The sequence below is a fragment of the Aegilops tauschii genome, chromosome 7 (genome assembly GCF_002575655.3).
Source record: "Aegilops tauschii subsp. strangulata cultivar AL8/78 chromosome 7, Aet v6.0, whole genome shotgun sequence".
NCBI lineage: Eukaryota > Viridiplantae > Streptophyta > Magnoliopsida > Poales > Poaceae > Aegilops > Aegilops tauschii.
In genome coordinates, this window is record NC_053041.3 from 468,241,018 (window position 1) to 468,251,493 (window position 10,476).

General features: G+C 49.3%; 1 pseudogene; it reads left to right on the plus strand.

Annotated features, from left to right (window-relative positions):
- The first annotated feature begins 317 nt into the window (after positions 1-317).
- LOC109758173 (receptor-like cytosolic serine/threonine-protein kinase RBK2) lies at positions 318-4,623 on the plus strand (annotated as a pseudogene).
- Positions 4,624-10,476: the final 5,853 nt, after the last annotated feature.

Consider the following 10,476-nt stretch of genomic DNA (forward strand, 5'->3'; position numbering starts at 1 on the left):
CCATAAAAAAAAACACGTTCACTATTAAAAAAAACGTGTGCGCTTTGGCCACCTTTGATGAAAGTTGAAGGAGAGGCTTACCGCAGATTTCGTGCCAAAACACCCCAGCAGCTCCGTTGCTTTTCCGCCACCGCACTCTCTTGGGCGCTCCAAAATTAGATCGTCATCGTTTGCAAGAAACCCCCAAAGCTTGGGACTAGAAAAAGAAGAAAACATCTTTTTCATGCCGACGAGGAGCAAAATCTGCTTGACGATGGATCGACCCAGGAGTTGTGCCTCGACGGATTAGACAAAGCAAGTAAAAGATCCAAGATTCCATGGCGACGGAGCCACAAAAAGATTCTTCATACAAATGTAGGGATGGATTTGGTTGATTGGTTCTACTTACTTTGTTTTCTCACATGCCATGGATTTGATCTATGGATGGATCGGCAGCGGCGGCGGCGTCCATGTCCCGTAAGAACGGCTGCGGTGCAGGCGAGAAGTCATCGCGAGAGAGCGGCCACGATGTGGTCTCCCCGCGAAGCGTCCTCGAGGGATGCACGACGTCGAGCGACGTTGACGCCGCCGCAATGACAGACGAGACCAGCTGCACGATGGGGTCGTCGTCGACGAAGATGGGCGTTGTGGCCGCGTACTCGGAGCCGTCCACGCCCGCGCCGCCGCGAAACGACGGGCCTCCGGCCACGTGGAAGGGCGTCATGGAGGCGTGGAGGTCAAGGACCAAACGCCGCCTCTCCAGCGGCATCCCGTCAACCATGTCGTCGAAGCTCCGGAGCTTGAGCATCCGCAGCAGCAGCAAGTGGTAGTGGCCGTCGGCGGGGCAGGTGAACGTGGAACAGCACGACCTGTGCGCGCTGAGGCTATCCTTCCGGACTTTCTCGCTGTCGGAGCTGAGGAAGGCCACCCGCAACTTCAGCAAGGAGAACGTGGTGGGCAGGGGTGGGCACGCCAAGGTCTATCGCGGCCTCCTGCCTGACGGGCAGCTGGTGGCCGTGAAGAAGCTGTCGGCGACGGAGAATGGCCGCATGGAGAGCTTCCTGTCGGAGCTGGGGCACGCGGTGAATGTGCGCCACCCGAATGTGGCGAGGCTGGTGGGCGTGGGCCTGGAGGGCGGCGAGCACCTGGTGTTCCCCTTCTCCCGCCTGGGATGCCTCTCCCGCAGGCTCCACGGAGGGTCCGGCGAGGAGGGGACCATGCCGTGGGAGGCGAGGTACAAGGTGGCCCTGGGCGCGGCCAGCGGGCTGGAGTACCTCCACGAGCGGTGCGCCAGGAGAATCGTGCATCGCGACGTCAAGCCCGCCAACATCCTGCTCAAAGACGACTACGAGCCACAGGTAACCAAAATTGGATCGGTTCTGGTATTTCTCGGGTACCTGGAAATTTCTCTAGCGTGAGTCACCTTCTTCATTCTGGCATCGAAACCTCGTCAGAGAAGAGAGCCCCACTATCTGAATTCATTGCCCTATTATCTATCCTAGGGCGGGAGAGGGGGGTGCAGGGGATCGCCGGAAGTTTTCCTGGTGCGGAGGGGCTTAGAGGGATGGTCAGGGTGGGGTAGGACGAGGGCATCGTGAGGAGGAAGACGGTGAACAGTTTCTGGTTCTATTCTGGGCGGTTGGATGATGATCTGACGGTTTATATTAGATGTGACTGATGCACTAGTTTTTTTTCAGTTAACTGACAAATAGAGGCTCCCAAATTGGAAGCAGTGCGTGATATGGGGTATGTGAATTTTTTTTTGAGAATTTTATCATTCAAATCATGAATCAGTACAAAATAGTTGACTTTTACAAGCACACTGAAACGCAAACACAAAAGACCATGAACACCTAGAGTACCCTAAGATAACCATAACACAAGAAGATCTCCAGAGCCCTGTGTCATCATCCCTGAATCTTGAGAGAAGACCCCTGCAGCAGAAGGATCTGCAACCAGTCGCAAGCAGGTCATCATCTTCGACCTCGGTACATTGCCGCCACGCTGCTTCCTCCTTTCTTGACACCAGCGCTGAGAGGGCATGGACATCAATCCAACACACCTGCAACAGCCGTCGCCATCTTTGGCTTTGAGTACCGCGAAAGTGTCCCTTCCGGAAGGAAGAGAACTCGAGTCATCCGACCGGTCCAGCACCGCGGCCGGGCCATCCGCCCGGGCAAAGCAGGATCTCCCACCAGCATCAGCGCAGAGGAAGGAGAAGAACAATAGCAACAAATCATACCAACAAGGAAGAAGAAGGATCTTCGTCTCCCTGCATCCATCGCCCATCTGAGGACACAAACGGCCAGTGCCGATGGACCTCCGCCACCATAGCCCGCGACCTCGACGAGATCCGGGGATCCTCAACCCTGCTGGCTCCTAGACGAAGGCAAAAACCTCGCCTGACCGCGAACGGAGCCCGGAGAAATTTATTCCGACGCGACACCATCGCAACGGCCTCGGCAGCGTCTCCCTCAACCCTAACCCTACCACACACCGACCTAGCGAACAAACCCGAGGTTCCCCCTCCCTCCCGCCGCCGGAGCGGCCGACGGAGAAAGAGGGAACCGGCGGCGTCACCGGCGGCACGCAGGGAACTCTCGTCGCCTCCCTAGATCCTACTTTTCTTTCTGAGCAAATCCTTGGAGTATGTGATCTTGTGTGTGTTAATTTGGTTGTTGTTCCCGTTCGTGCTTCAGATATGTGACTTTGGGCTAGCAAAGTGGCTGCCGGCCAAGCTGACGCACTACCAAGTGACTACCTTCGAAGGCACATTTGGGTCCGTCGGTCTGTTTATCTGTCTCATTACAATCACGCCAATTTTAATCATCGTCGATAAATTGACCGGTTTGGGATCGAGTTTAAGTAACACGAATGAATGAAATCATGTGTACAGGTACGTGCCGCCCGAGTACACGACGCACGGGATCTTCAACGAGAAGACGGACGTGTTCGCCTTCGGCGTCGTGCTGCTCGAGCTCCTCACCGGCCGGCGAGCCATCGACGGCAAAAACCACAGCCTCATTGCATGGGTCCGCTTGTTTAAGCGTTCAAAGCAACATGGACGTAACATCCAACAGCTTTCATCACCTTTGATGAATCTCATTTTTTGTAGGTACGATCGTTCCTGAGCAGCAAGGACGAGGTCTTGAAGATGGTCGATCCCGCTCTAGGAGGACGATACGACGTGGAGCAGCTCCGCCGCGTCATGCACGCAGCCCAACTCTGCATACACACCTCGCCGGCCCAAAGGCCACGGATGAGCCAGGTATCTGTTATTCTGGCCCTCCTTTCTTTCTGATTTATAAGCTCCAACGCAAGCCCCAAACCTCCCGCAATCGTTTGGACCGTGTTGTTCGGAACGCGGAAACCATCCAATGCGGTCCTGTATTGGTTCGTGGACCGGTCCGGACGCGATTTCTTTCTCAAACCGGAGACAAACATGAAGGGCTTTGCAGGAGTTCGGACACGCAAATCATCGCTCTCCGCCCCTGGCCCACCCAAAAGAAAGGTGGAGCCTGCGCTTTTGTAGCATCCCGCAATGCTTCTACGCCCAAATCACCCACTCTCTTCTTCCATTCCCCGCCACTCTCCGCCCAATTCCCGCTCATTTCTCCTACCCTCTCCTTTCTTTCGCCGCCGACACATGGAACTGCCGGAGAACCTGTCGGAGATGGAGCTCACAGAGGTGCCGGAGGATCCGAGAATCACTCTCGCCTGGAAGATCAGCTCGGAGACACGGCAAGATTGCGCGTCAAAGCGAAGGCCGCAAAGGAGAAGTTCAAGGAGTGGTTGGCCTGGTGGTGGCGATGGGCGTGGAGGTCATGGCGGACGAGGCGTCGGCTCGGCCGTGGCGAAAATGTTGACCTTGAATATCGACTCTTTGGATGCCGACGCGAGAATTATCGTGCAATCCGTCCGTTACTAGATGTTGGAACGGCAAAAAGATGAGTTGACGGCGGCGGAAGATGAGAGGCGGATGCGGATACGGAGGTTGCCTACGTGGCGGTGACGACACCTCCATGATCGGGGAACAACTTGCTAGGATTGCCAGTCTGGCAGGGCAAAAATGCACAGACTGTTGGACTGATGTTCATTTTGATTCGGGTATGTAAAAACTAAGCATATTTGGCTCTTTTTTGTTGTGATCGGGGATGCGATCCGGTGTGGGTGTGATCCGGCGCGTTGTGTGGATCAGCGTACCTTTAAATTTGATTTGCTGACGGACATATACATGCTACTATTGGATGCCATTCTTCCGCATCTGTGTCCGTGGACTGATCCCCTGTCCACGGACAGATGCTGGAGGACATTTGTGGGTTGCCTTTGAAAATGCCCTATGGTCCACATATCTCATTCGACTAATGGACAGTATAACACTTTATATAATATGATTAATCTTAATATTAAAAATGCGATATGGATTCGGAGGGAGTACATCAAGTAAATTGGGGCCATTTATTTATGTGATTCAGTGACCCAGATGTCATAATACTAGAACAGAATCCGAGTAATATATTAAGACATAAAAGCATCTCTAACCGATCCTTATAATTAAGAGGAAACAGTTCCTTATCTTTAACTCCTTATAATTCTACTTCTCCAGATTTAACAAATTTCTCAAATTTAACTCAAATGAATTGAGCTCACATGGAAATCCCTCTTCATCTTTTTCCTCCTTTTTCTTCTTCCTTTTGGCGCGCCCAGCTGGAGTTGTTCATCTACGACAACAAAGAGTGAGGTAGCTAGGCGGCGTATAGATGCGCACCCATGCCGTATACAAGGACAAGGATGTTGAAGAAGATGACCGCGTGGGCGAGGATGGCAATAGCGCTGATGGCCATGTTGCCGAGCTCCACCACTCGGGCCCTCGTCAGTGGTTGTGCACGCGCACACTGCAGCAACACACACATGCATACACGCAGCAGCAGACACCTATGCCACGTACCATGCCCGCACCGGTTTGCATCACTCGAGTCTGGCTCAGAAAAAACAGCTGATTCGGGAGTTCCTCCTCAACTTGACCTCGGAGTACTTTAAACATCGTGCAAACCAAGATTTTGGTGCAGCCTAACCTACTTTGTTTTTTATAAACATCTGTAATTTTATTCATACTCATAATAATTACATGCACACTGATTTAGATCTAAAATTCAAAAAAAAAAGTAACTCCTATAACTAAGAATTCCAATGAAATCTTTTCAAAACGCTTTTTTCATGATATTAATCTCTGCTATAAGAAATACTCTAAAGATTCCGGTGCAGCCCAACCTACTAAACTCCTGATCTGTGCACCGCACCGGCTTAGTTGGGTCTCCTGCATGCTACCAAACTTGTCCTGGATGTGTTCCGCTGGAAGACACACACCCATACATGAGCTTGGTTGATCGATGTTCGGCTGCACAAGCATGCACCTACGCACAAGGGAAAAGTCACGCATGCGAGACATTGGATTGATGAGGAACTAACTTGTGGAGGTGCTCATGTACACGGCCGTAGAGACGAGGCCGTCACGAGTTGTGAGATTGATGGCAACGGCGTTGGTGTTGGGTGCCCGTCCTTGGGCTCGACGGAGGCGAGGGTGTGCGGCATGTTAGCAATTACACCCGGGCTCTGCAACAACGCAATACCCTAATAGCACTACGGATGCACAGCCAAAAAAAGAAGAAGTTAAAAAAATAGTCCCGCTACAGTGATCTAGCCCTTGAAGCAGCAGTACAAACATCACCAAAACAACTCCTGAGTTCAAATTCTCCAAAAGCGACACCTCCAAGAAAAAAAACAATGCACAAGCGCCATCTTCGTCCGATCATAAATCCTAGGTTTTCACCCTGAAGAAAGTCCACGCTCTCAAAACAATACCTTCAAAAAGTCAAATGCCAGAACAATCAATTAAGGCCAGAACTTGGATTTTCACCCTGAAAGGTAAGACCTTGAATTTCTCGTGTGTTGTCGCCCTACTTGCATGTCGCTGCTACGAGTCCCGAAACACCAAGCAAATTTCTCATCACCGCAAAGGCTCATACCACCATTGCTAGTCCTCGGATCACAGCTTCCATGACATTCTCTGCCTCTGACTTCACCATTGAACGAAAAAGACATATCCCACGAGATGTTTAGTGAGACTTATCTGAAGAATCTGAAACTTGCCCTTAGACATACGACCCTCCGGGGTAGGAAGACCCAAGTATTTTCCTCGAATAACAAACTGGTAACATTCAAAGTGGTTGGGACTTCTTCTTGTATAGCAATATGACAAGCACCACCAAAGAACATAGAGCATTTATTGTAATTGAGACTCTGACCTGTAGTTGAGCCATATAAATCCAGTGCCGCTTTCACACTTTCTGGCCTGTGCTCTAGAGGCCTCAAACAACAACATAGTATCATCAGCGAACAAAAAATGGGATATGCATGGCTCCCTCCTGCAAATCCTAACTGGAATATCACCAGTATGCACTTTACTTCTCAAGATAGTTGACAGTCCATCCGCCACAAACGAAAACATGAATGGTGAAAGTGGATCACCTTGCTGAAGCCCTCGTGATGGTGCAAATGAATCCAAGGGAGTTTCATTTAGTTTAAAAGAATACCTCACCAATGTGATACATTGTCGAGAGAACCCCAACTATTGCATCACCTGCTCCAAGAAAACCCAATCCATCCTATCAAATGATTTAGAAAGATCAAGCTTATAAGTGTAGAAGCTCCTTGCGGGGTCCATCTCCTGCTTAATATAGTGGAGGCACTCAAAAGCAACTAATGCATCCTACTGGAAATAAAAGCACTCTGCTCCACTGAAATTAAGTCATCGAGAAGCAGCCGCAGATGGTTCACCAGGCACTTTAAAATAACCATATAAATCGCATTACAGAGACTAATAGGCTTGCAATCACACAACTTTGTAGACTTGGCAATTTTTGGAATAACAATGAAATTAGAGTTAACTCCCTCTGGCATAACACTCGTACGAAAGAAGTCTTTGACCGTGGCTATCACGCTATCTTTTAAAGTACTCCTATTCCGCTGAAAAAACCGAGCAGGTAAACCATCCGGCCCTGGTGCCTCCAAGGGGCCAATTTGAAACATAGCGCCCGATATCTCCTTATCTGTGAAAGGAGCGCAAAGCTTGATATTGTCCTGTGTTGTGACCAGGGACTCAAGAAGATCAATCATAGGAGACGCATCAAGCAATGTATCTGCAAAAAAATATCATGAAAATACTCGTTTGCAAGTTTCCCCATGGTAGCAAAATCTAAATGCACTACACCAATGTTATCTGTCAATTCCTGGATCTTATTATTCCTAGATCTCCAAACAGCCTAGCTCTCCAAAAACCCTTTGATTAACTTAATACCACACGTCATATTGTGTAGTGCCATGTACCACAAAAAATCCCAAAAAGTTACCATTACCAACAAACACTTTTTCCCCTCAAAAAATTGTTGATTGGTATATATTGATGATATACAACATGTATTAGGTTGGTCAAATTATCAATCTACAACACACACAATGTTGGGGAACGTAGCAGAAATTCAAAATTTTCTACGCATCACCAAGATCAATCTATGGAGTAATCTAGCAACAAGGGGAAGGGGAGTGCATCTACATACCATTGTAGATCGCGATGCGGAAGCGTTGCAAGAATGCGGATGAGGGAGTCGTACTCGTAGCGATTCAGATCGCGGTTGATTCCGATCTAAGCGCCGAACCACGGCGCCTCCGCGTTCAACACACGTGCAGCCCAGTGACGTCTCCCACGCCTTGATCCAGCAAGGAGAGAGGGAGAGGTTGGGGAAGACTCCGTCCAGGAGCAGCACGACGGCGTGGTGGTGGTGGAGGAGCGTGGCAATCCTGCAGGGCTTCGCCAAGCACCGCGGGAGAGGAGGAGGAAGAGGGGTAGGGCTGTGCCATGAGGACATGTGTTCTCTTCTGTATGGCAGCCCCAAAACCCCAATATATATAGGGGAGGGGAAGGGCTGCGCCCCCATCTAGCGTTCCCCCCCCCCAAGGGGTGCGGCCAGCCCTAGATGGGGCTTGGGGGCGGCCAAAGGGGGGGAGAGAGGGGGCGCCCCACTAGATGGGCCTTAGGCCCATCTGAGCCTAGGGTTTCCCCCTTCCCCCCCTCCTGCGCCTTGGGCCTCTTGTGGGGGGGCGCACCAGCCCACCTGGGGCTGGTCCCCTCCCACACTTGGCCCACGCAGCCCTCTGGGGCCGGTGGCCCCACCTGGTGGACCCCCGGGACCCTCCCGGTGGTCCCGGTACATTACCGATAGCACCCGAAACTTTTCCGGTGACCAAAACAGGACTTCCCATATATAAATCTTTACCTCCGGACCATTCCGGAACTCCTCGTGACGTCCGGGATCTCATCCGGGACTCCGAACAACATTCGGTAACCACGTACATACTTTCCCTATAACCCTAGCGTCATCGAACCTTAAGTGTGTAGACCCTACGGGTTCGGGAACCATGCAGACATGACCGAGACGTTCTCCGGCCAATAACTAACAGCGGGATCTGGATACCCATGTTGGCTCCCACATGTTCCACGATGATCTCATCGGATGAACCACGATGTCGGGGATTCAATCAATCCCGTATACAATTCCCTTTGTCTATCGGTATGTTACTTGCCCGAGATTCGATCGTCGGTATCCCGATACCTTGTTCAATCTCGTTACCAGCAAGTCTCTTTACTCGTTCCGTAACTCACATCATCCCGTGGTCAACTCCTTGGTCACATTGTGCACATTATGATGTTGTCCTACCGAGTGGGCCTAGAGATACCTCTCCATTTACACGGAGTGACAAATCCCAGTCTCGATTCGTGCCAACCCAACAGACACTTTCGGAGATACCTGTAGTGCACCTTTATAGCCACCCAGTTACGTTGTGACGTTTGGTACACCCAAAGCATTCCTACAGTATCCGGGAGTTGCACAATCTCATGGTCTAAGGAAACGATACTTGACATTAGAAAAGCTCTGAGCAAACGAACTACACGATCCTATGCTAGGCTTAGGATTGGGTCTTGTCCATCACATCATTCTCCTAATGATGTGATCTCGTTATCAACGACATCCAATGTCCATGGTCAGGAAACCGTAACCATCTATTGATCAACGAGCTAGTCAACTAGAGGCTTACTAGGGACATGGTGTTGTCTATGTATCCACACATGTATCTGAGTTTCCTATCAATACAATTCTAGCATGGATAATAAACGATTATCATGAATAAGGAAATATAATAATAACCTATTTATTATTGCCTCTAGGGCATATTTCCAACAGTCTCCCACTTGCACTAGAGTCAATAATCTAGTCCACATCACCATGTGATTAACACTCATAGGTCACATCACCATGTGACCAACATCCAAAGAGTTTACTAGAGTCAACAATCTAGTTCACATCACTATGTGATTAACACTCAATGAGTTCTGGTTTGATCATGTTATGCTTGTGAGAGAGGTTATTAGTCAACGGGTCTGAACCTTTCAGATCCGTGTGTGCTTTGCGAATATCTATGTCATCTTGTGGATGCTACCACGCGCTACTTGGAGCCATTTCAAATAACTGCTCTACTATACGAATCCGGTTTACTACTCAGAGTCATCCGGATTAGTGTCAAAGTTCGCATCGACGTAACCCTTTACGACGAAATCATTTTCACCTCCATAATCGAGAAATTCCTTAGTCCACTAGATACTAAGGACTAGTTCGACCGCTGTCATGTGATCCATTCCCGGATCACTATTGTACCCCTTGACCAACTCATGGCAAGGCACACTTCATGCGCGGTACACAGCATAGCATACTGTAGAGCCTACGTCTAAAGCATAGGGGACGACCTTCGTCCTTTCTCTCTCTTCTGCTGTGGTCAGGTCTTGAGTCTTACTCAATACTCACACCTTGTAACACAGCCAAGAACTCCTTCTTTGCTGATCTATTTTGAACTCTTTCAAAATCATGTCAAGGTGTGCGTTCTTTGAAAGTATCATCGGGCGTCTTGATCTATCTCTATAGGTCTTGATGCCCAATATGTAAGCAGCTTTTATCCAGGTCTTCCTTTGAAAAACTCCTTTCAAACAACCCTCTATGCTTTCCAGAAATTTTACATCATTTCGGATCAACAATATGTCATTCACATATACTTATCAGAAATGTTGTAGCGCTCCCACTCACTTTATTGTAAATACAAGTTTCTAACAAACTTTGTATAAACCCAAAAACTTTGATCACTCCATCAAAGCGTATATTCTGACTCCGAGATGCTTGCTCTAGTCCATGGAAGGATCGCTGGAGCTAGCATACCTTTTAGCATCCTTAGGATTGACAAAACCTTTCTGATTGTATCACATACAACCTTTCCTTACGAAAACTGGTAAGGAAACTTGTTTTGACATCCATCTGCCAGATTTCATAAATGCAGCTAATGCTAACATGATTCCGACGGACTTAAGCATCGCTACGGATGAGAAAATCTCAT